At 40.9% G+C, this 27266-nt stretch overlaps 1 protein-coding gene across 12 annotated transcripts in view; it reads left to right on the top strand.

Annotated features, from left to right (window-relative positions):
- LOC119818468 (DNA repair protein RAD51 homolog 2-like) overlaps positions 1 to 27266 on the top strand; it is a 437860-nt gene that overhangs the window by 79832 nt on the left and 330762 nt on the right. The window lies entirely within an intron of this gene.

Raw genomic sequence — 27266 nt, 5'->3', positions numbered from 1 at the left:
TGGCTCCTCTCATGTGTAAAAATCAGTCATTCAAATAGTGATTATAAAAGAAAGGCATTTGCATTGTGGGAAATCTGAAAAGAATAAGGAAAAAAGCAACTAACTATCTCTTACCCACTCCCAATAATGACCCTAACTCTTCAGTGCATTTCTTCTCCCTGCCTTTTCTTTATTCTTGCTACATGTATACATACGTATAAATGTATAAATACAACTTACCAAGTCCATTTAGTGGTCTTTTCTTTTTAATTTGTGTTATTTGTCAAAAAGCTTCTTTTAAAATGTCCCTGGGCTTTTGCTGTGTATGTAGAAAATTAGAAAAGCTTACTCCTTTTAAAAGACAGCTGTGACAATCACATACTCGGGGACAGGGGCTCCTAGGACCTAACAAACATGAAAGAGTTTAGCACAGCCGTGTGTGATGTGGTAGTGCCGGCAGATGAACTTGTGTTGCCCACATCCTGGAACCCAAAGCAGCCACTTTCTGCCATCTGCCCTGTGTTGTGAGGCTGTCAGGATGTAGATCTGGTTGGAGTTTAGTTATTAGTTGTCCTAACACTGTTCCACAGATCACTGTAGGCCTGTGGTTTGGCTTAGGCCTGTGGTTCGGCTTGGTGTGGCTTCTTCAGGAACAAGCACGGTTGATTTGGAGCCCACTGGAAGGCAGCATCTCAAGGAAACAAACAGCTCACACAAAGCTTCTTCTTGTCCTGCTCTGGCATTAGGGTGCACCTAGCATGCAGGTGGCACGGTTGTTACTGTCCATCTGTGGTGATATAGGACACTGACACTCGCCTTGGTAGTCTCACTGGCTTGATCCATGTAAGTCTTGAGATCCACGGACGCCACCTCTGGCTCCACTGATGAAGCCTCTACCAGAGTGTCTTTCCTGACTGTAAAGAATCAGGGCCTGTGCCAAGCTGGCTGTTCCACTGATGGGCTGTCCTGAAGGTACCCGAATGGGTTTGGCCTCTGCATCCTCGACCACTTTCTCAGGCAGGGACCTGGATGAGCCATTCTTCTCTTGCTGTATTTCTTTCTAATCTTTAAAAGGGGATTTTGTTTCATTCATTGTGTGTGTGTGTGTGTGTGTGTGTGGTGTGTGTGTGTGTGTGTGTGTGTGTGTGTGTGTGTACGTACACGCACCTGTGCCATGCATGTGTGTACTGATTAGAGGACTGCTTGCAGAGCCAGTTCTACCTGTGGGTTCAGGTTTCTGAGGTTATCTGGCCACAAGTGCCTTTCCCCACTGAGCCATATTGAGGGCCCTCTTTCTAATCTTTATCCATGTTAGAGTAACACAGTTGAAATAATGCTAAAAAAAGAAAAACTTTCTTGGCCTGCTAAGTTTTTATTGTAGTTTTAGTATCAGTTTGAGCAATTACATTGTGCTGTTAAGCATTTTACAAATATCTCTCAGGGTGAGATGGGTATTGTTAAGTGTTGAGCACATGTTTCAGTGAACATCTGTAAATGAGTCTTAAGTGCAGGAGAGAAAACTAAACATTTCCATGAGTTTTGGAGGTTTAATATTGAAGGGTAAAAAGGAACAATCTTTCTTTAATAATGGAATATTTTCAACTGAACCCTTATCTACAGTGTTTAATATGTCAACACGTTTTTTTTTAAATCAGAGTAAAGACTGCTTTGAAAATGATAGGGAAATATTTATTTGGTGTTCACTCCTCCAGTGCCTAGACACAAGCATACAAGGGAGGAAATGGATGTTATAATATTTGGATAGTGACTAATCACAGCATTCTTTGGGTATTTAATAGAGGTTTAAGTTCAGCCTACCTAGAGCGTATATTACAGAGGCAGGTCTAGAATCAGTCACTTGGACACTCCTTAGCTGTGAGAGACCCTGGGCCAGCCTCGTGCTCTCCTGTAGGAGTGCCGGGCACATCAGTGGGTAGAGGCTGCACTGGTCCAGCTGAGTATTCTAGAGCCCCGGCCTCCTCTAGTGCTTCTTTCTCTTTTTTGTTTGCTGGCTTTAGATTTATAATTTAAGTCATTTCTTCCCTCTCATTCCTCTGCATAAGAATGCTTTGGGCATCTGATTGTCTCTCAAGACCCTCTGTAAGCAGGGTGTTTCACTTTTATTTCTTACTCTGTCTTGAAGCACCTTTGTGGCCCAGTGGTGTGGATTTTAACTTGTGTACTTTTCATGGTCTAGAAAATCTTTACATTCTCATGTATTCAAACCTTTCTAATCTTCTGGTTCTCTTCCTGTAAGAAACATTCCCTAACTCACATCACTTAACTTAGTCCATTCTCTGTGCACCCCTGAGACAGCATCCCACAGGAAGACCCATTCTTCTGGAAGCTATCTCCTCTGCTAGATTATGAATTTTATCACTGAAATGACCATGGTAGAAGCAGGCACCATTTTCAAGCCCTTCCTGTCTTTTTTTTTTTTTTTAAAATATATTGATTCTTTGTGGATTTCACATCATGCATCTTGATCCCACTCATCTCCCCATCCCTTCCCATCTACTCTGTACCCTTATAACCTCCCATCCCCCAGAATAAAACAATATAAAATTTAAAAGAAAAGAGAAAGAAGAAAAGGAAAGAAAAGTCTCATTGTGGAAGCTGTAGCGTGACACAATGAGTCACGTAGTCCTTTAGTCCATATATTGTTACTTGCACGTGTTCGTTGCATTGAGTCATTGGTCTGGTTTGAGGGCTCTCACTGGGGCTCCTCTTTTTTTTTTTTATGCTGTTGTCCTGTGTCCTGGAGACATGTAACTTGGGATCTGCAGGACCACTCCCTTCACGTGCTCCAGCAGATTGTAGGTGGGGTAGATGCTGGGATGGACCAATTCATTACTCTTTTTCTGAGCCTGGGTGGTTGCTGTGTTAGTTAGCTCACCAGCTCTCTTCATCCTCAACACTCGGGTTAGCTCTCCAATACTGCCCTGGCTAACTCACCCTATGTAGTAAGAGGCAAGGGGCGGACTGATTCTCCTACTCTCTCGTCTTTGGAGTCATCTAGCCAACACCTATACCACTAGCTCTACTGTGCTGCGTAGTCGAGGTGGAAGGGCAACTCTGCCTAGTGCTACAGCTGGTAAGAGTCAAGACCAGCTCTCTCACTCTAGTGACATCAGGGATGGCTCTCCCGCCACTACAGGCCTCGAGGGGCATGGGGAGGGCTTCTTTCCCTTGCCCACACTACCATCCATGGTAGATGAGGGGCAGGGCTCAGGCTCTCACACTCATGTTCTTGGGGCCAGCTCACCCACGCCTCTGTCAGTAGTGTCAGCTCTCCTGTGTTGCCCAGGCAAGGTGCAGAGCCCACTCTCCCTAGGTCAGCATCTGGTCAGGGGCAGGGGTAGCCCTCTCATTTGCCGAGAGCAACAAGGGGCAAGGGGGAGGGCGTCTTTCCCTTTCCCTCACCACTATATGGCAGACAAGGGGTGCAGGGCCAGTTTCCCCACTCTCATGACCTCAGAACAGTCTCACCCATGCTGACACCAGCATGGTTGGCATTACTGTGGTGCCCAGGGGAGGTGCAGGCCCTGAGGGCTATAGGTAGTCAGGGTGAGGGACAAGGCCTTTCTGTTTCTTCAGCACTGGCCTCCTCCCCTTAGCCCTTCCTGGTGATTCACATCGCGCTGTATTCCTTTCAACCTTTCTTGTTTTTATGTTCTACTAGTGTACTTGCATATCCGATCATGGACCAGTTTTTAATCTAAAAAGCTTATTTTTCATTGTAATATTGCATGATATGTTTTCATGCAAAACATTTTTCCATCGCTTAAAAAAAATCCTACATTTCAGGCCAGATAGATAATTCAATCGTTGCCTTTGCAGAGGACCCAGGTTTGGTTCCCAACAACCACATGGTTGCTTATAACCACCCATACCCACAGTTCCATACTTTATAGATCTCTATGTATCCTGCTTTTTGTGATGTGTATATATGTTTGTGTATATGCAGATGTATGTGCATGGCACATGTGTGCACTGGTCAGAAGATAACCCTGGGTGCCATTTTTCAGGTGCTCTTCACCTTATTTTTTGAAACCGTGTCTCTCAAGCAGTGTTTCTCTTTTGCCTGGGGCTCACTCATTAGGCTAAACTGCCTGACTAATAGGTCTTGCCTTCTCTGGCCCTGGGCTGCACATATCAGAACACCCACTCAAACATACATACTTTTTTTTTTTTTGCCCAAAACTATTTTGGGACTGGAGATATGCTATTCCTATACCCCAAATATCTCCATGTTTCTTAAAAAACAAGAGGATGACTCAATTGTTTAAAGCAAGAAGTTAACATACATAAATATATCTCCCTAACTGAAGTGATTTCATGATTTCATGAATAATTCTTCAGACTTCCATTGTTGCAAAAGTGATACGCTTCTATAGAAAGTATATTTTGGTCATTTCTTGGCCTGGTATGAGTGCGATCCTTCCCTTCCACATGGGCAACTGCAGTGTACTGAGTACTGATTGCCGTGTAGTCCCTGAAGCATGCCATGGGTACCCAGCAATGCCCTGTGTTGCCGTGATGTGAGGCGGGTTAGGATGGGTTTGTCAGCATACAACATCAGACTATGTCAGGAGCATCTCTACTAGCATTGTTGTCTGTGGACCTTACTCAGCGTTTTCCAGCTTCCCAATAATACAGTTAAAAATCTCAAGTCATGTGTTACATTCAGTTACCAAGCCGCTTAAAATCTACATTAATTTGTAACAATTTATTAGTCATTCTTTTTCTTCTATACCATTAATATTTTGGTTCAAGCACAGGCCTATTATTAAATATATAAAAGGTTTTCATTCGGGTTTGTCTAATGTTTCCTTATCATTAGATTCATGTTACACATTTGGGACAGCATCTTGGTTTTATTTTCTGTTGCTGTGAGAAATCCCCTGGCAAACCATTTAAGGAAGAGAGAGTTTATTTGTCTTGAAATTCCAGTTTACAGTTCATCGCTGCAGAGCAGGAACCTGAAGCAGCTAGTCATATCACATCCACAGCGAAGCCCGGTGTGATGAATTATGCATGCCTATTCATGTTCAGTTCACTTTCTCTACCCTTATACAATCAAGGATGCCCTGGAGGAGGGATAGTGTCAGCCACGGTGGGTGGATCCTCTCACTAATCAAGACAATGCCCTGCCGATGTGCCCACAGGCCACCCTGCCCTAGGCACTGAAACTGCCTCCCCAGGTGATTCTAGCCTATCAGGTTGACAAACTAACCATCATGGGGCCTGCGATGATGGGTCAGCGGTTAAGAGCTCATGTCATGTATCCAATGCAGTAAATCTGAATATATAAACATATTTTTATAGAGGATAGAGAATTTTTCCCATGATGTATATAGTAAATGATTCAAACTGATGCTGTTTATCTGCAGATCAGCAGGAATGATCAGGTTTCTCTAATACTCATTCATGTGTAAATAAACAAGTAAGCAGATACTCTTGCATTCCCAGAAGCATTTAATCAAGGGAAGCCATGTAGTACAGTCAAAATCAGTAAGCTGCTCTAGATGTAGGAATCTTTTAAAAATGTCAGGATTTGACTTTGGCCCTTGTTTGAGTAACCCTCTGCTTGCAAGAAATTATCTCACAACATGGTACTTAAACATGATGGCAATACTTATGAACGTTCACATTTCTGGCCAGGTGTTTCTGGGGTTGGATCTTTGCTGGGTTGTGAGGTCGAGATCATTGCCGAAATCATCCACAGCTAAAAGATCTGTAGATGGGAGGTGATGGCGGCAAGTTGATGCTAACTGGTAGTACTGGCCCTGAAGACCGGAAATGTCAATACATCATGGAAGCCTCACACCATACAGACCAGCTCTGACTCTGTGGAATAGGGCTAAATAAGGAGTTGGAGACTACCTTCAATGACCATTTTTGTACCTTAGAAATATTACTAAAGTGGCCTCCACTGTTGTAGTTCCTTTCAAGTCACAAGGCCTTTTCTTATTTTTCTTTCAGCTCAGCGCTAAAGCCTAGTGTTTGCTGAGGAAATATTGATTAATTTGGGTGGAGTAGGCTCAAAACCATGAATGCTCTGAATGACCCTAGATTTGGGTGGGAACTGTTTAAACTTACTTTACAGCAAAAGAGATAAGATTGCTGGTTTAAAAGTGCGAGAGAAGAAAACGAGGGCTTTCAAGAGAAGATGGAAGTTATCACCAGTGCCCTTTGAACGAGGGCTTTCAAGAGAAGATGGAAGCCATCACCAGTGCCCTTTGGCTCTTCCACCCTAGTCAGCAGGACCTGCCTTTATGAGTTCTAGAGTGTGTTTATGGAAACTTCAGGAAACAAGCTGCTGACTTGTAAACATATGCTTGCAGCTTTAATGAAGTTTAAAGTTGTGTATAATTTTCTGAAAAGTTTTGTGAATTAGTTTGGATGTGGGAGATGAGATTTGAAATCAAAATCATGTTATAAAGTTGGGCAGTCTTAAAATTTTCATTCAACACATAAAATATGACATAAAATATGTCAAACACATTTATAACCTCTTGAAAAGTAAGTCCGAATGTATTTATGGTCCATTTAGTATTAAGTTTTTTTCAGAGTCTCACATCTGTGCATTGCATTCTTTTCTCCTTCAGTGGAAAACCCCGATGGTTTCTCCTCTTAATACAGTCAATCATGCTTTAATAATCATAGAAACATTAAATGAAGCAAATAAAACCTACCATCTTTTCAACTTAAAAATTGTATTTCCTTTTAGATTTTTTTCAAACAAATAGCTTTTTAGTTTTCTTTTTACTTTCTTTCTGTTTTTTGCCTTTTGAGACAGTCTTGTATCTTGACTAGCTCAGGCAGACCTCTGACTCGCGACCCTCCTACCCCCACATTCCAAGTGCTGGGGATTCTACTCACCAAGCCTGGGACTCTTAGAGGGGAGAACGTGTGAAAAGTTATCATGGGACTAAACAAAATGCTTGTGTTTATTTTCAGACATTGCTGTGTAGCCCATACTGACCTCAAACTTGTAATCCTCCTGCCTCAGCCTCCTGATTACTGAGATTTAGAGGTATGAGCCTTTATGTTTGGTTCTGAGCAAAAATTTTACTCCTATATTATTATATGATACTCAGTTTTCTTGGTTAAATTTAAAGTACTGAAGCACAATTGATAAAAACTCAGAGAAGCTGGGGTTCAGCCTGAAGACCTGAAAAGCAAAGCAGCCAGCCACTGGCTCTTACCTCAACCTCAGTCCGAAATAGCAATCCTGCCTCCAGGAATCTCAGAATGAGACTGTGTCTGAGAGTTGTTTCCTCCCATTTTATAATCCTCTCTAGTTCTGGAATTAAAGGCATGCACCACTGGGATTAAAGGCTTGTACCACCTGGTTTCTATGGCAACTAGTATGGCTACTGGGATTAAAGGTATGTGTTACCATTACGTGGTCTGTAAGGCTGACCAGTTTGGCTGTTTTACTCTCAGATCTTTAGGCAGGCTTTATTATTAAAATACAATTGAAATGCTACAACATTTCCCCTTTTAGTCTAAGATAAAAAAGAAGGGTATAACTAATATAAGAAAACTATATACAATAAGTACAATGACTATATATAGTATATGCAGTCAATAAATACATCAACAATGTCTCGTCCATTTGCATTTGACAAATTCAGAGAAAACTTCACAGCACACTGAAGGAAAGGGATTTGTTTGTTTCTAAAATGAAATAATTGGAGCAGGTCAGGATCTTTTTTAAACCTGTATTTGATGGCTTGTTGTATTGATCCATTTTCTTTTATAATAACAGAGTTGCCAAGGCTTGGTACTAAATTAAGAAAACGAGGAGACTCACAGCCTGAGGTCAGATGGTCTGCTGACTTTGACTCTGGTGTTATCTCTGGCTGTGTCATGTATTGGTAGATGCCCTGATGACAAGAGTGTGCACAAAAGGGAGCTCATGTGGTGGGACAGCAATCCATAGAGCAAGGCAGGGCCAGTCATGCTGCTTTATAGCAACCCTCCCATGAGAGCAGATGGAGAGAACAACACATACCTCCTGTTCTGTGTATTCGTACAATCCTTTTGTTGAGTGTTCATTTTCTAGTTTCATCTGGCTTGGGTTCATATATAGGAAGGACAGCCTACTGATTTTATTGTAAGGCTCCATTTAAACCTTTGGAAAAGTTCCAAGTTCAATATTAAACACATTTGCTTTTTTTTAAAAAAAATCTACACGTGTAATGTTTATATAGATCATTCCAAAAAGGCAATCATAAGCTTAATATTAAACACAAATTCAAATACCCACCTCTTTTTATTCATTTATTTACTTATTTTGAAACAGAAGTCTCACCATATACCCCAGGCTTGCCTTGAATTCAGTAGGCAGCTTGAGCTGGCCTGAAGCCTATGGCAATCCTCCTGTCTCAGCCTCCTGCATGCTGTGATCACAGAGGCACACCACTGCAACCAGCTCCAGCTTTCTCCTTGAAAACAGAGGGAAGTTTGAATTGTCTGTTTCCTTAGTTACTGTTGTGTTGCTGTCACAAAATACCCATGGGAAACAACTTAGGAGAAGAAAGGTTTGTTTTGGTTCATGGTTTCAGAAGATCTCAGACCATCCTGGCAGGTGGCAGAGGTGTGTGGCACAGGCTGTTCACATGGCTGTGGACCAGGAACAACAGGTTTGAATCAAGGTCCAGGCAATAAACTTCCAAGGCTTGCTTTTCTTACTTACTTCTGTTAGCCTGTCCCCATCAGTTAAAGATTCCATGGCCTTTCAAAATACCCCCACCAGGTAGGAACTAAGCACTGAAAATACGAGTGTAAGACCTGGAGAGACGGCTAGATAGCTAAGAGTGCGTACTGCTCTTGCAGAGAACCTAGACTTAGGTTCCCAGCGACTGCATTAGGCACCTCAGAGCCACCTGTCACTGCTGCTCTAGAGGATCTGATGCCACAGGCACCCGCCATCTCCACACTCCATCACCCATGCCATCTGCCTTCTCCATGTGTACATAATTAAACAAAAAATACTTTTAAAACCCAAACAATCATGAACTTACAGGAGACCTTTCAGATTCAAGCCATCAAAACATGTGCTTGCTCTAACTCATGAACCAGATAGAAGTTAATAAACATTTTAAATGTCCATGAGCTACCCATAGCCCAAGTATGTCACATGATGTGGAGATAATATATGTAGTGTTGTGATGTGGGATTCCCCTCTGTATGCTGTGATTAACGAATAAAGAAAACTGTCTTGGGCCCATGATAGGGCAGAACTTAGGAAGGCGGGGAAAACTAAACTGAATGCTGGGAGAAAGAAGGGCGGAATAAGAGAGAAGCCATGTTGCCCTGCCAGACACAGAAGCCATAACTTTACCCAGTAGGCCATTGTCATGTGGTGATACACAAGGTAATGGAGATGGGTTAAATTAAGCGATAAGAGTTGGACAATAAGAAACTAAAGCTAATGGGCCAAGCAGCGATTTAATTAGTACATTTTCTGTGTGATTATTTTGGTTCCAGGCAGCTGGGAAGCGAACAAGCAGCCTTCCTACAACAGTGTTATGATTATATAATCTATTTTAGGATGTATTTATTCTGACTGAATAAAGTAAGAATTTCTTATTTTTGTATTTAAGGTATATTTAGGTTTTAAAAATGATCATTTCTAACTCATTTTAAGCTTTAGTTCTTTCTATCAGTGGAATCCTTTTTCAACAAAAGGTAATAAAGTAAAAACAGTATGACATGTATGTTAGGCTTTAAATCCCTCACCTTTCGTTTGCCTTCCCAGATAAGGTGAAGAAACTTGTCTTGTTACGATGTCATGTTAGAACCCTTTAAAAATAATTAGTAGTTGACTTAGCGAATTGCTGGGATGTTTCCCAAGAGACTGGCTTTAGCTGTGATGCAAGACATAGTTGGTCTTGAGTTGACTAGGTCTCTGGCTCTATCAAAGCTACGCATTTAACTATAAGTTGGTCTATTTAAAAATTTTGTATTTGTTTGAAATGGTTATTAAACTTTGATATCACAAAGGAGTTATGTGCTATCCTTTTTTGGTCTGGCAATCTCTTTGGTTTTAGGAAGTAATCAGCTTTGGTGGCAAGAGTTCTCAGAGTCTGTTATTGGAAAATAATCATTTTCCTTTTTAGAGTATAATGTTTGTTCACATTGTTTTCCACTGTTTACATAGTACTAACTTTCCACTGTGCAGATAGAATGTTAGGAAAGATCAATTCAGACATGTTTATTCAAAACATTTATAGGTAAATCATAGCAATCTTGGCAAATCATTATTAAATTGCAATAAAACTTTGCTTAAAAACTAATTCTCCCATCGGTTTGCATAATGCTTGGTCATTTAAACAAGAGTCTGCCAGTCTCACTGTGATTCTGAGTTTTTCAAGACAACATTGAACATTTCCTACTTCCTTCCTACACTAGTGGGTTTAGGAGCCTCTTTAGCACAGTAGGGTGGCTCAGTCACACACTAATGTGTTTGAGAAAGCAGAGTCACACAGTAGAGTATTCACCTCCATTATTTGTTGAAAGATATATTGCTAGTTGTAAAAATAAAAATTTAGAATTACCAAATCTATATTTTTGGACTGAATATGAGTATTTTGTTTTCTTTTATTATTACTATGTCTAGTATTTAGTTAAAGTACATTGAAAACATAAAAGTCAAAAGATTTTTTTTTTAAGGCTAGGGAAATGGATGGCTCAGTGATTAAAAGCTTTTGCTATTGTGCTTTTGCAGAGGACTCAGGTTCAGATCCTAGCCCTCACATGGGGGGCTCACAGTTGCCTCTAGCTCCAGCTGCAGGAGATTCAACATTGTCTCCTAGCCCCCACGGTAACAGCAAACTGCATAGACATGTGGGCAGGCACGTAAAGTAAAAATAAATTTTTAAATTTTTGAAAAATGTATTTATTTGTTTTGCCTGCATGTAAGTCTGTGCACATGTGTGCAGGCCATCAGAGGCCATAAGAGGGCATCAGATTCCCTTGGACTGGAGTTACATGTGGTTCTGATCCACCTTGCGGCTTCTGGGAAACAAACCTGGGTCCTCTGGAAGAGTAGCTAATGCTTACTAAATCACTGAATTATCTCTTTATCCTAAATAAATCTTAAAAATAAGGGCCGGGCGGTGGTGGCGCACGCCTTTAATCCCAGCACTCGGGAGGCAGAGGCAGGCGGATCTCTGTGAGTTCGAGGCCAGCCTGGTCTACAAGAGCTAGTTCCAGGACAGGCTCTAAAAAAGCTGCAGAGAAACCCTGTCTCGAAAAACCAAAAAAAGAAAAAAGAAAAAAAAAAAAAATAAGTTTTTCAAGTGTGTATTTTTCTCATTGATATTGCAGCCATGCTGTCTGTTTTGATGCTGACTTTACTCATTCTCCTCTGTATCCTAACAGATGTAAGACTGCATGTGTTGTCCCCTGCATTCACTCATGTGCTCTCTTTCTCCCTAGCACACAAAGCTCCTGGAAGTCAAGGATTATATATATAATTTTTGCTGACCAAAATTATATTCTACATGCATAAAAGTGATAATTATTTTTAACTTTGTAGTTGTTAGGAAAGCTACAAATTTTCTGAACAACAGGTAATAACAGCTAATGGGATGCTTCTGTGGAACAGGTGGGGCCAGTTTTGAGCAGCAGCAAGTGGAAGGTCCTTATTGATCTTATCAGTCCTTCCCATGAAAATCTGGAAAACCTCTTGTCCTTCCTTCCACATTGTATCGGACTTTCTCATTCACAAATGAGGATAGAGAGTTGCTTTCTCAAGTACTTCTCGGGGATCTAAAGGATAAATGGGCTAATATTTCCATCCCCACGTGTGTTAACTTAATCCTGTTTATTTTATGTCTGTATGTCCGATTCCGTAATGTCCAATTGTGTGTGTGTGTGAAATATATATATATATATATATATATATATATATATATATATATCCATTCCTTTATTTACATTCTTTTCCCTCTCTGGAGTTTTTCAAAATCAAAGTATGTTAGTCACATTTCATAATGCACTTGAGTACTTAGGATAATCTGCAGATATGGGCAAATGTTTGAATAGCTGCGTTTGCTTTGGAGTGTCTGTAAATCCCAGGACCAGGCTATCAGAGCAAGAGGGGTGTCCCCAGTCTGAGAGGCAGACTGGCTTTAAGGCGAGTGCTTTCTAAAGTTTTACTTTCAGAAAATGCCCACCCTTCCCAACAGCCCCTCTGTCGTCTGCCTTCTTTAACCTCCATGCTCACTTCTAAAATAGTGCCCTAACTGGTGGTTGAGTTTGATCAATATGGGTTCTCTTTGAGAGCATCAACTGAAAGTCTGATGTTTTTTCATCTGAAAAACAGATGTTTTACCACCCTTCTCATCGTGCATGTGCCTTGTCTGTCTGATATTGACTGAGAAAAAGAAAAATAGCTTAGTAGTCAGTATCTGGTATCACTGGCATTTTCTTATGAACTATTAATAGTTAAACCTCAGCACCAGAAAGAAGGCCATTAAAATTTAGAGACATAGTATTCATTGATAGAGTTACACCAAAAACCAGAACCAAGGTAATACATAACCATTTATAAGACTGTCCGCAACCCTTGGTCCTCATCTGATTTAGTATGACACAGTTGGGACCCAAAATTTTATAGCATGATCTGGAAGGAGTTAGCATCTTGCTGCTTCTGAAGACAGGTGTTGAATTATTTTAATTATCGATTAATGATAAAAATTTTGATATGGCTCATAGAATTTAGAAAGTTTTATCCTAGTTATTAATAAGATAACCAAAGGACACAGTTGTTTTGTACTCTTCTTTTGAGCACTAAAGAGTATTCTGTGCATGATAGATTGTGTGTGTGTGTGTGTGTGTGTGTGTGTGTGTGTCCCTGTCCCTGTTGGAAGGTGCACAGAAACTCAAATGCTTCCTGAGATACTTTTAGAATGTTCCATTAAGGCTGTCCCAGCCCAGAAAGGCATCCTCAGCTTCTGTTTAGCTATGGCCTCAGGAAATGTGCATAGGTCCCACTATTCTGTCATTAAGTCATAAAGGAGAAGAGCTACGACAGAGACTCACTTTATGGAATTTCACTGTGTAACCATGTGCGTCCTAAATGTGTGTGTTTCTTAGCCTAATAAACGTTGAATTGTAAAGGAGAAGCATCACTTCCAAAGTCCGTGTTAGACTTTGTGTTCCGCAGGAACACAAGCTCCAAGGCTTGTGATGACAGTGGAGTGGCAGCTGTGGAAATCACAGGCGCCTTGGGGAGTCTCAGAAGCTCCCGATGGACAAGGAAGCCAGGGATAAAGCATCTTCAGAGTGTTCTCTTTCTCTAATTGTTTTTGCACACTTCCTCGTAGGTAGGGCTGACAAAACACGAACCATCTCAGTTTATAGGGAATGCTGACTGCAGACTGTCAAAGCAGTGTGACTTTGATTTCAAACCTGAGTTTATTATTTCACTTCCTCAAACAGCCCCTCACAGGGCGCAGCTGGTGTATTTCATGACCAGCATTCTTAAGGTAGTAATTGAACATAGTATTCAGCACCACAGTCATGGAGCAGAGCTGCTAGTCGATGGCAGAGTGTTCCAGTTGCAGACCATATTTCATGCAGGAAGCACAGAAAAGAATATAGTCATAGTAAGCAAGGGAGCTTGTGATGGTCAATCACTAGCGTTTGCACTTGTATTGTTAGCTCCTGCTCTTCTCTTAACATGCTCTTACCATTACAAAAAGCTTCATTACAATGTGGTATTTAGGAAATAAAACTAATAGAAAAAACCTCTTAGAAACAAACTGACGTGATACTGGGATGATGGCTGTTGTTTTAAATGGAATATTTCTTCTTTTGTCATGGAGGAAAGTATCATGAATGAAGAGATTATTGGTTTAGAATGTTTTGGTTTCCTCTGTGTTTGTTTCTCCAGAAAAACAAAAAGGTCTACATACTTACTTTTAATCTTGGGGAAAGGGAGCCCACGAAGTGCAACAGACAATCAAGTTTACTCCCTAGCCTTATTGAGGTTCATTAAATAAGACCAATCAGATAGAAGCAAGCAGAAGGAACAGTCTTTTTGTTATCAAAAGGTATGAGAGCCCGGCGGTGGTGGCGCACGCCTTTAATCCCAGCACTCGGGAGGCAGAGGCAGGCGGATCTCTGTGAGTTCGAGACCAGCCTGGTCTACAAGAGCTAGTTCCAGGACAGGCTCCAAAGCCACAGAGAAACCCTGTCTCGAAAAACCAAAAAAAAAAAAAAAAAAAAAAGGTATGAGAAACAGCAATAAAACACTGTATGTGCCTATGTGCCTCTGAGTGTCTTTGTTATTATTGTGTTTCCTTGGGTGGTGGGGATGAGTAAGTAGAGAAAGAAAGGAACTGTCCACAAGGAATTTGTCATTGAAGTTGTTGTACCCTGCTTTATTCTGAGCGTGTAAACTCTTTAAGTCATTATTTAATTTGTCTTGTCTTCCTTTGACATTGGAGACACTCATCAGCCTTTACTCTGAAAAGAGGAGTGGTCGGTTCTCCTTCTACAGAGGAAATAAACAGGTTTATTGTTTCGTGATGGCAGCCTAACCCCATAGCACTTTTTGTTTAATTATTTTAAGATAAGATCTCACCATGTAGCCTATTCTGATCTCAAATTTGTAATTCTCTTGCCCCAGTTCCCCAAGCAGTGGCATTATAAGCATGTGCCACCATATTTAGATTGTTGAATGAGGTTTCAAAATGCTACCCTGCCAGTGCCCTACTTTTGTAACTAAGAATCTGGTGCCATTGGCCTGTTAGACTTGCTCCTTCTTAGAGGGTCTGTTCTGGTGTTTAGAGCTTTCCTGGTGTCTCCCCACTGGGTGGCAGTAACAGCACCCCACTGGGAGACCACAATCATCTCTACCTGAGAACTCTTAGACATACTGCATACTCAGCTGAGAGTCAAGTAAGATGGGAACTAAGAAGGTGACATTGGCCTTACAATTAAAAAAAGCACCAACAACTTTTCAGAAATCTTTTTGGTAATGTGGTGGTTGCAAAGATTTAGTAAATTTCGCTAAAGGTGGGAGTAAATGGGAGGGGAATGGGTAGACACAGTGGGCACAAGCTGTGCTCTTGTGTGTTTTGCCTATGGAAAAAGAATGGAGGGTATGAAGGTGTGGGTTGAGGAAGGGCTTGTGGGCTTGAACATATTCAAATGATCATAGGAGGGAGTCAAGGAGACAGGGGCCCACAGAGAGGAGGAAATAGGGATGGGGCAAGTTGAGTAGGATGAATCCAAGCATAGGGAGAAGAATGGATCTTAGAACTGATGCTCTACAAACCAGAGACTTGTTTGTGACGAGGAAGATCCATTACTGCTACTGCTACAAGTGGCTTCTAATTTGGGGGCCTTCAGAGGGAATAATAAGTCTAGAGTTTTCTCAAGACTTGTGACATTTAACATAATCTATGTGATTTCTGGATGTGCTAGAATTCATTGATCCCCAGACCCTGTGGCTCTGTTGGGGCATCAGACATATGCTAGAACCCTGTACTTGGACTGTAGATTAGGTTAATATATGGGGCCCAGGTTAGTCTAGAATTCCAGACTTCCAAGTGTCACAGAAACTATCTGTGGCTTATCTGCAGCTAGTCTGCCTCATATTAACAAATATATCATTCTCATTATGCTTGAAAATTCTTTATTGTATTTATTTTATTGAGAGGAGAGGAAGGGGCTAGATACCTAGAGAGAAGTGGGAGAGATGGGAAGTGGGAGGGCAGTGGCTAGGACAGTTGTGCTGATGGCTTTCTTTCTTTCTTTCTTTCTTTCTTTCTTTCTTTCTTTCTTTCTTTCTTTCTTTCTTTCTTTCCTTTTTCCTTCTTGAGAGAAGTTCAGATGTCTGGCTCTGGTTCAATTGCTCTGTGGGCGTAACTGAAGAAGGGGCCTGAGGAGGGGCAAAAGCAATTAAAACCTTGAACATCGTAAATGCCCTTCCTAATTAAGTGGTAAGGATGGAAAATCAAGTCGCTTCATGGGCTGTTTCTGTTCTTTTAAAAGTTGCTGAAAGGCCAGTTGTTCATGTCTTTTAGAAAGGACAGAACTTTCAGAATAACCCTGAGAAAGATTTTTAAGTTCTCTCATTGTCTTATGCTTTTTTTAAATGAACTTTCACATTTGATTTCCTGGGCCCCTTTACCTGTAGCCTCCTGCCCGGCTTCACCAGCCACTCCACTGTTGAAGCACCAGAGCCAATTCTCTAGTGTATTAATGGGAGACAGTTCAAGTATCTAACTGCTGTGTCCTTTGTTCAAGTTGCTTTTGGTCCTCGCTGGGAAATGCTCTGAAACTGAACTGGGGACTGAACACAAAAGCCAGCCGATGTTGTCCCTCCTGGTAAACACACTGTGTGATTTGTTCCCACCTCCTGTTCACGACTCATTAGTCCCTCAGTACAGAAAAGGTTGCTCCCCTGGAATAAAGGGAATCGACGTAACTCGGGTCCTTTTTCACCCTTTCCTGTGTTTTATTTGGGTGCACTCAGTTCTCCATCTTCATTAGTGACCCGGCAGGGGGCTGGCACAGCGCTGAGACTAGCCTTCGCTGGTTCCCTGGAGTGTATCAGAGACCTCAGAACTCAATACCCCACTATAAAAATAAAATACTGTGCTTCAAACGACCTTTTGATGGAACAAAGCCATACATCGCAATCTGCCTGGGCCTCTCGAATTGCAACCTTGCCAAGCACCTCCTTAGATTTCGCACATACCTTCCCAGCCCCCACTTCCCCCTCCTTGGGATTTGGTGCTTTCGGTGGCCTGCATGTCAGGGAAATGTGTGTGTGTGTGTGTGTGTGTGTGTGTGTGTGTGTGTGTGTGTGTGGTGTGTGAAAATGCAGGCTTTGCACAAGACCTGGTGTCTGTCAAGCATGAACACAGCAGCTTCTTGGGAGAGGGAGCAGCAGCAGATATTTGTGGGCTTTCACACTGCAAGTGGGAGTCACCTCAGGGCTGCACTTACAGTTCAGGGAAGTTAGTGAAAGCTCGTGATGCTAAAATGAGTTGCAGGACTGGAGAGATGGTTCAGCAGCTCAGAGTTCCTGCTGCTCTTCCCTAGGACCTCTGTGTGCTTCCCTGCACACCCCAAGCATGGGTTCACGACCTTCAGTAACTCCAGCTCTAGGGGCTGTGACAACTCTGGCCTCCAAGGGTACCTGCCCTCCTGTGTACAAACATTTATGTACATGTATTAAAAATAAAACCACAAAGTAAGTTACATGTTTATAATTCAAATTAAGTTTCTAGATTTTTTTTCAGGGTAGCCCAGTTGCTGTCATATGACTAAGTTCCTAGAGACTTTTCCCTGACCAGAGCCACATGTGTGTAAATTTTATGATTCAGTGTAAGGCTGACATGAGGGTGATACTCGTCAGACCCTTCTTAGGGAGCGTTTGGAGTCCCCAGAGCACTGCGTCTTGTAAAATGTTTAGCATTTGTATGTTACAGCTCTTGGATACCGCTTGCAATGCTTATATTAAGGTAGCATGAGAAAGTAAACACAGAGACTGTTTGGGGTTGAATGATCTGCCTAACCTTGGAAAACTCAGCTCTTCTACCCTCTGATTGCTATCCCTTTGTAGTTACAGCAATAGACTCGGATGAATGGTCTTGACAAGTTGTTGGTAAATTCCTTAAGCAAAGTTTCAAAGTATATTGCTATTGCATTTCCACAATACTTTATTACTGTGTATGTCTCTGTGTCTGTCTATATGTAGATATGGGGGCAGGCACGAAGGTTGGTATGTGGGCATGCATGTGCCATGGTGCTCATATGGAGGCCAGAAGACAACTTTCAGGAGCCCATTCTCTTCTTCAACCATGTGGTTCCAGGGTTGAAATCAGGCTTGGGAGCAAATGCCCTCCTTACCCACTGAGTTATCTTAACAACTCTTAAACAGTTAGGGTCTTAACTTGTGTAAATTATTCAGTAATTTAATGGAATACATTCTGAGTCTATAAAAATACAATGTATGAACCAGGTGGTGGTGGTACACACCTTTAATCCCAGCACTCGGGAGGCAGAGGCTGGGCCAGCCTGGTCTACATAGTGAATTCCAGGACAGGCTCCAAAGCTACAGAGAAACCCTGTCTCGAAAAACAAAAACAAACAAACATACAAACAAATATAATGGATACAAATATGAAGTGCTATTTTCTACCTAAGTTGTATGGTTGTATGGTAGGTTCTTTGTCTTAGGGATCCAACCACAGCCTTGCTTGGGCTAAGCAGCTACATCCCCAGCTCCAGACTTTTTAAAGTGGTTTCTGGAGATGAGAGATATTTTCATAGTCTAGTTCTAAGCCACTTCACTTTATATTTTAAAATAATTGTCTTGTCTTCCTGTCACCGCAAACAATTCTGTGAAGATAGCCTGCTTTTTCTGGGTATGAACTGAAGAACAGAATTGCAAAATCACATTGAGAAGGTCACTAAGTATCACCAGTATTGCCAGATTGCTCCCTGGAGACCAGGCACGAATAGTATAGGAGCATTTGCACTGTCATCCTTATTGGCTAACACTTTACTCTTAGATATTCTCATTTTTCCAAACTAATTGGTGTAAAGTGGTATTTAATTTTAAGTTGTATTTCTATGTTTACTAATGAAGTTGAGTACTTCTCTCTATATAGTAGTTTGTGACTTATTGAAGATATATTTGTAGATCTTGATCTTAAGTTAGTTAAACATCTTACCTTTTTTAAAAAATGAAATTAAAATTCTTAAATATTCATCTGTTTATATATTGTATGTGCATTTTCAGGTATATGTGTACATATCCATGTGTGCCCAGGTGGAGGCCAGTTGATGTCAGGTGCCCCTCTCTATACCTATGTACCTTATTTTTGAAGACAGTGTCTCTCAGTGAATCTGAGCTCAAACTTTGGAGATCTGCCTGTCTCTGTCTTTCCACAGTGGGGTTGCAGGATAACCCCTTAGTTCCCAGCTTGTATGTGCATGCTAGATTCAAACTTGTGTCTTCCTGCTTACATAGCAGACACTGCCCCCTAAAAACCATCTCCCCAACTCTGCATACTACTTCCTTCCAGTCTTATAGTTTAACCTTTAGGATCCGTAGCGACAAGGTTAGTCACATTTATATTTAGGCTTTATGTCATCTGTAAGGTGCCTTTGAAAATAGAGACATTATTTGACATAGGAGAATCATATTTTGGAATAAGATGCAACAGTTTAGTATGAACAGGGGACCATACTACATTATGGGTACAGTTTGAAGACATGTTTCAAATATATAGAAAAGATTGTTCATAACACATGACTATATATAAAGTTGAACATACATATATGCATGTATACATGTGTACATATATACCCACATGTTTGTATGTGCATACACACACAACTTTATATTTTAGAGAAACAAAGACAGATGCTAGGAAATGTAGCATTTGCTTATTTGATATGTAGAGTAGGTGATAACGAAGAATGGAGGCAAAGATAAGAAGACCTAATTAAATATCTAACAGAGGGGCCTTGTTGAGATTGGCAATAACATGCTGGATAAAGGAGAATCAGCCATGAATTTGGAATAGGGTCAATATCATTTAGAAGAGGTGATACAGAAACGTCAACGATAAGCCAAAAAGCTTGAAGACAAGATGAAATAAAATACTTTAAGTGTTACAATTCATAAGTGAAACATCTACAAAGAAGAAAAATGCTCCTAAATGGCTGCCTCTTGTTTTTTAACTTAAAGCTTTTTGTGGGAGAAACAGTAATTTCTCCTTTCTTGCTTAAGTATCTCTAAGAAGGAGAGCAGATGTGTCTTCAAGCATGTGTGTACCTGCCATGAGATGAAATGAATAGTTACTCTTGAAAGCTGGTTCTGATTGTTTTTTATGTTGCTTGTTAAATTAAAATTCCCTTCCTGGCAAGTATAGGTTTATAATTAAGTCATTTATCATACGTGTCCTTTTGGCTACATTTGAAATTTGATGATATACAGAAGCAAAATGTGGGTGGTTTCATAGAAATGAGATGAATGGGTTATTTTATTATCATTTATCATTGCTGTATAGGTTCTTCCTGTTTACAGCAAACACGAAGTGCTGACTAATTATGTGCAGCTGAAGGAAGGTGAAAGATTCTGGTCCTAAAAATATGTTGAGAATTGTATTTCCAGCCTACTAACACGGAAGAGTGTGGTGTGCAATAGAACCGTACTCTGCTGACATCATGCTAAGGAGTCATCTATCCCCATTTATTTTTGAAGTCTACACACCTAAAATTATACTCACTTAAAACTTTATATTGTTTGGTACTCTTTACATCCTGCATATTATAGATAACATAAGCTGGTCCAGAAAGGCTAACCAAATTCTTATGTTCACACAGTACTGACTAGCAGAACTGGGATTTGGAACCAGGTCTTACTCCAAATCTCACCATTTTTCTACCTGCTCATACCATAGTTTTTTATGGACTATATCCTGAAATTCATATTTGTAATATGGTGTTCTTCATTAGTTGCCTTAATTTTTGAAAAGGATATCTGACGGATGTGGGCACATTTAAGTTCCATTATAGAAATGTGTATTTATCTGGGTATGGTGGTACACGCCTTTAATCCTAGCACTCAGCAGGCAGAGGCAAGCAGAGCCCTATGAGTTCAGGGGCAGCCTGGTCTACATAGTAAAACTGTGTTTATAAAGAAAGTAGGAACAGAAGAGAGAAAAAAAGGAGGGAGATAAGGAAAGAAAACAATCTCTATTTAAGATCCCTTAATGAATGTTGAACCTCTGCTGTTCAGTTGCTAAGAAACCAGCTCCGGACAAATGGTATTATTCTTCATCTGTGTCTTTAAATTGTCTGCAGTTTAGTTTTAGGCCAGGTTATAAAATTATAAAGCGATGTACCTGGACTTAGCCACTTTTACTTTTGTGGAAATCCATTTCCCCTCCCATCTTCCCTCTTCACTTCTTCCTTTCTTTTCTTTTTTCTTTTTTTTCTTTTTGGTTTGGTGGTGGGGTGGGGAGAGTGCTTAAATCATTGGTTGTCAGTCATGAATCCTATAGGACAGTTGAGTGAAAATCACTGTTTTTGTGATTTATTTTCTTGAGGGGGCCACGTAGTATATTATACTACACTACATCACACTGCCGTTGAAATGGCCTGAAGATGAAATCCTCCCAGATCTCAGGGTCAGGAAACAATGAATCGTTTGTAAAAATTCATGGAGTTACTATGAATCTTACCCATGGTTGTGTTTGAGCTAAGTTTGCAGATTTCACCTAACAATCGCTCAGGAGTTAAACGGTGTTTTTGTCTGTGCTCTTTCATACTTGTTTATGTCATTTGTGTTGAATGAAGTTTTATAAGTTACTACAATCATTTTGCCAATGATGGATATAAATATGCAAATGACATGAGTAGGCCAATTAAGTTTTCCTGAGTTGATAATTAAATCACATTTTTCTGGGGAGGTCATATGTTTGCATTTCTCTTCCTCATTTTCCATTGTTAATTTTGAATTTCTCATTTAGTTAGTATGTTAGTTCAGAATTGTTCTATTTAAAGAGCTATTTTCCTAAAAACAGATTGGTCTCCTATATTTTTAATTTGTATTTCTTACTAAATATACGCACTTAATGTGTAGGAATAAGTTTTGTTTCCCTAAAGAAATTTAGGCAAATCAAATATTTTTGGATAGCATAGACATAGGGACTTGGAGTCTCAATGGTATGCCAAACACAGAAGTTTGAGGGGAAACATATATAATTAATAATTTTCAGCATGTTTTCATGAAGAAAATGTCTTACCTATTGTCTAACTGGATGTTCATATGGCGCTTCAGACCATCTAAAGTCTCAAATACTGTTTTCTCCAAAGTAGTTTTTCCCTGCCTCACACCGTTTCCTGTTTTGGTGAATGGCACTCTTAAACCTGTTCTGTCAAATCATACATGTGACAGTCCTGTCACCCTGTGCTAATCGGTCTCCTGGTTTGAAGCTGACTCTTTTCCATGTCTGCTATTACCTTTTTTCCGGTGCGTTGTACCTGGTCTTTTTTTAATAAAGCAAGCACTAAGAAATATTGGTTGGAAACTGAAGAAAATAATTTATGAATTCAGGGATGGCTCTTGTTAGCTTCATTGTTTCTATCTGAACTAGTATAAAAGCCTACTTTTCTATATTCTTTCCCCTTTTCTCTCTCCCTCTCTGTGTATATACTGAAGATCAAACCCAGTCATTCTGTACCTTTGTGATCTGTGATCGTATATTCACAGTATCTACAATGTGCCCATGAAATCTGTCACTCCTCTGGTTAAAGTGTTAATGCTTCATTCAGCTTCCAGGATTAGTTTGGCATCAGGAGTTTTCTCCTACCCTTTTCTCTACTATCTTGATTTCCATTATATGCATGTGTATCCCCTTTCCTGTTCATTCTCAAAATACCTGACGGAAAATTTCGCTGGAAGAACTTACTGACTGTACGTACGTTTGATCCAGATGCTTTTCTTCCTTGTCCCCAGAATCCTTTGTGTTCGATCTCACAACTCTTCCCATATGGGACTTCCTTATCTGGGTGCTTTCTCTTGATCAACACAGGTTCTTCTAGGCAGCAGCCAACATTTAGTGAATAACAAATGCTTGTTCATCAACTGGGACTGTTAATAAACAAGTGCTTGTTTATTCTAGGGCTGGAGAGATAAGTGGGTTAAGGACACTTGCTGTTCTTGTAGAGGACTGGGATTGGATTCCTAGTATCCATGTCTAGCAGCTCACAGCCGCCTGTACCTAAAGTCCTGAAGGATCTGACATTCTCTGGCTTCCACATGCACAGAAATAAAAATAAATACATCTTTTACAAACGAAACTTTAAAGTGTGTGTGCGCGCACGCGTGTGCATGCACACATGTGGGTATCAAAGCAGCTCTGAAGAGGAGACCCTGCAGCAGACGCCTGAGTGAAGTGAGGACCATGTTCATGGTATAGTGTTGGGGAGGGATGGTTCTGGTCAGAGAGCAAAGCATTCTTATATGATTGTTACGCAGCAGACACTGTGCTAAGGGCTCTGGAGACAGCAGTGGACTAGACTGTTCAACATCAGCATTGTTTATTGTTTAACTATGCCATCTTTTTCCACAGTATATACTATGATTCAAACCCTTTGTTTCTTTAATTGCTTGATGTTTTTGAAGTTGGAAAACCCAACATGGGAAAGTCCCTTAGTTCTCCCCAACAGCTTATCACTTCGTACTCTTTCCTGCTGGTTCAACCTGATGCCCTGGCATGAAGGATACAGCTTCAGGCTACAAACCCTCACTCTAATTGTATTTAATCATCGTTCTTAAGGATGTATGGAAGTGTGTTATGTTTTCAGTGCCTGAGGTTTGACCTAGGCTGTAGATTCCCTCGTCATAAGTAGATAGAGATACTATTGGCTGCTCATAGCTGCCTGTACCTATAGTCGCAGAGGATCTAACATTCTCTGACTTCCATGGGCACCTGCACACATGAGTTTACAAATACACATGCATAGAAATAAGAATAAATACATCTTTAAAAAAGGAAACTCTCTAGCATTTGTGTGTGTGTGTATGTGTGTGTGAAAAAGAGAGAGGGGGAGGGAGGGAGGGAGGGAAGGAGAGAAGGGAGGAGAGAGAAAGAAAGAGAGAGAGAGAGAGAGAGAGAGAGAGAGAGAGAGAGAGAGATCCAGCCTATGACCGTTTGCTTTCAGCAGTAGACATACATACACACAATCATAGTTTGAGATTCTGTTTGTCCCGTCATCTTTTTAGTGTAGTTAAGTAGGCTCCATAGCAGTTTCTCAATAGCCAGAAGGGCACCATTCTAGGTAAGTTGTAAATTCATCTTTAATAAGTCCTCATGCTCCTGAAGGATAAGAGCTAGAGGCACGAGGAGAGAAGAGGAAGGAGAGGAAAGGGGGAGGGGAGAAAAGAGGAGGAGAATGAGAGAGAAAGAGCAAGAGACCTGTGCAGATTTGCAAATTTGCTGTCCTCTCGTGGCAGCTGACAAGTGGGGTGACAACCCAACCAGTAACAGTGGTACCATTATGATATGACGGAACCCTGTGCTGTTATTGTTCCATTTAGATGAGATTCACATGAGGTTACCCTGCTCTGACAATGAGAACGACCATTTGAGCAGAAAGGGTTTGGTTTCTAAGTTTAGAGCTGCCAGACAACTGAGGGGAACCGATTAAATCTGGAAGGAGGCAGCTCACCCCACAGGCTTCTCCAGGCACCCCAAAGAGAATCAAAGATAAATAAACACTGTTTTATGAGCAGAGTGTGGGATGAGAAGGAGGGCCAGGCCAGGAGTTAACATTTCAAAGGAGAGGGAAGTTTTCTGACTTTCTTCCTGATCAGACGCTTGTCTTATGATTCTACTTATGCTTGGAATAATTTGCCCATGTAAACATGTGTGAGTTTTCTTGGCAAGGAAGAAGATAGACTCCACTGTCCTTATTATAAAGGGAAACATTATCAAATGTAGAGGCCTTTGTTATGAAATGAAGCTTTACGAACCATCCCATACCTGTAATACCAAAATTTGGAAGACTGAGGCAAAAGGATTGCCTCAAGCTTTCGGCCAGCCTGTGCTACATATTAAGTTAGCCAGCCAGAGATACATAGGAAGCTTCTGCCTTAAAAATAGAACAGACAACGAAAGTGTCCTGTTTTATAAGTCACAACTGATATTTTCTTGCTTATAGATTTCATAGTATATCACATAGGAAAATTCTGGCCCATGGCACAAATGTTTAATTTTGGGAAGTCTGTAGTTTTTTAAGGTAGAGTTTGTACTTTTTAGTATGGGCCTTCTCTAGAGCTCAGTAAGTTCCCTCTTACTGGTTGTGGATCCTGGTTTCTCATCCTAATGTTGTGCCTTGAAAAGTCTTTATGTTTAATTTTAATTAATGAATAAAGGCAATTCAGAGAGGTTAAGAGATGGTTAGCTGGCTAAAAATGATTCATTATTGTCATAGACTTGTGGAGTTTTGGAGCTCTCTCCCTCTGCGCTGGTCATTTCCTCCTTGTTGAGGGTAAACTGACGTCCTAGGAAGAGTTAATGGCTGGGGGGGGGGATGAGCTTTGCACCTGTGCATAGGCATTCAGGGACTCCACCCACTGTCTGACCCCATACTGCTTTTCCTATACCAATGTGTGGCATTTGAACTGCCAAGAGTTCAATATTCTGTGCAGTGAGGGAAGCTGCAGCAGTTGCTTTAATGACTTACAGAGACTAACTTAATAAAAGAATGAAATAAATTCCCTTATAGTTCAAAACCTCATGAGTCATCAGAATAGTTTCAGCCTTTTCCCGTCACTTCTTGTATAAGTAACTAGGAAATAAGTCAGCATGTGGAGCTCTAATTTGTTGTGGGGTTTGTCCCTGCTGCGGAGAGTAAGATGATAAAAAAGCAAACCCAGTAGCCCCAAGTCAGGCAGCCAAAGGCGAAGACCAAAGCCAGAAGGGGTAGGTTAGGGACCTGTGACTGAGCTGTTCAACTCTTGTTCCTCTCAAGACGGGTGGCTAGCTGGGACAGTGCTTTCTGTCTGGCTCCACCCCCTAAACTCATTTCTCCCTCTTTTTCCCAGTATACAAAGTCAATTCTAAATGCGAGTACAGAGAAAAGGAAAGGACAAGGGAGAGGAGGCTATGTTATTGATTGACTCATACGGATCAATTCAGATAGGGATCAGTCTTTAAAAACTAAGGGGCTGGAGACATGGATCAGCGGTTAAGAGCACCAACTTTGCTCTTCCAGAGGACCAGGGTTCAATTCCCAGCATCCACATGGCAGCTCACAACTGTCTATAACTCTAAGATCCAACACCTTCACACAGACATACATGCAGGCAAATATACCATTGCACATAAAGTAAAAATAAATAAATTTTGAAAAATTAAATTTAAAGGGTGTAAGGAGATTGATTCCATTATTAAAGTGCTTGTCATGCAAGTGTGTTAAGGACTTGAGTTCAATCCCACCTTCCACCCTACCTTCATAAGAAAGAAAGAAGAAAGAAAGAAAGAAAGAAAGAAAGAAAGAAGAAAGAAAAAGAAGAAAGGAAAGGAAGAAAGAAAGAAAGAAAGAAAGAAGAAAGATAAGAAGGTGAATGAGCTGGTGAGATGCCTCAGTGGGTAAAATCATTTGTTGCCAAGCCTGATACCTGAGTACCACATGGTAGAAGGAGAGAAGTTTTTCCTCCAAGTTGTCCTCTGACTTCCACATGAGCACAGTGGCAAAAGCACATATACACACTCAAAGTAAATAAGTGGACCTAAAGAAAGAAAATAAAAAATAATGGGAAACATCATTAAGGAAGAAAGTCTTATTATATGATAGCCTCAGAAGCAGGTGGATACACATGTACCTACACACAAACCTATGACAGACAAACACCACAGACCAAAAAGAAAGCATTAGTATCATCGTTATGTATGAACAAAGTAATCAGTGCTGTAAAATTATGGGGAGTTTCACAGGTTTGGTATATTTTGTTTTCTATTAGAAATACTAGGTGGCATTTGTCAGGATTTGCATTGTGATTTGGGGTCCCTCCGTCTGTGTTCTTGTTAAGGAACGGAGTTCACTTGGTCAGTTTTGTAAAGGGTCAAAGTAAGCTCCTTTGCTGAGATGTTAGTACTGTTTATCTTGGAGATGGTTCCCAGAAACCCAAGGGAATAACGTACACAGAGGGAGAGTTATATCTGGGAGATTTTTATTTGGCGTTTTTACTGCTAACAATCTACAGAAGTTTCAGTGCATCATGCCAGGCAAGCTTAAGGGGTGGTGGTTTTTAATTTTTGTATGACTTTGAAAGATTTAAAGAATCAACAGATGATTATGTAACATGGGTTGGGGAATGACAACTCTGGCTTCTATAGAACCTCTCCAGGCTCTGCTTTGAGCTGCATTTATGCTTGTCTTGAAAGAACTCAAAAAAGGAATAGTAGCTCTTTGAACAAGTCTGTTCTACAGACTTGGGAACACTGCCACTCCAGTAAATAAGACCATGTCCGTCTGATGCGGAATGTAGGCGCACTGAGAAGCCGCACTTGGAAGGTCATCCTCAGCAGTCCACTGTATAGTGCTGTTGTCCAGCTGCCGTTACACTGCACGTTCTGCCACGGACTCTGAGCCCCTTGTCAGTACAAAGATGCCTCAGCAGACTCAGCGATGTGGGGCAGGGTCATCTGTAGACGCCATGGACATCTCGTCTCCTCTCACATAGCGACAGGGTGAAATCTGGCCCATGGGATTCTTGTAAGTGG

The sequence above is a fragment of the Arvicola amphibius genome, chromosome 7 (genome assembly GCF_903992535.2).
Source record: "Arvicola amphibius chromosome 7, mArvAmp1.2, whole genome shotgun sequence".
Classification (NCBI taxonomy): Eukaryota; Metazoa; Chordata; class Mammalia; order Rodentia; family Cricetidae; genus Arvicola; species Arvicola amphibius.
Note: the sequence above shows the minus strand (reverse complement) of the source record. Positions and strands in the feature narration are given on the sequence as shown.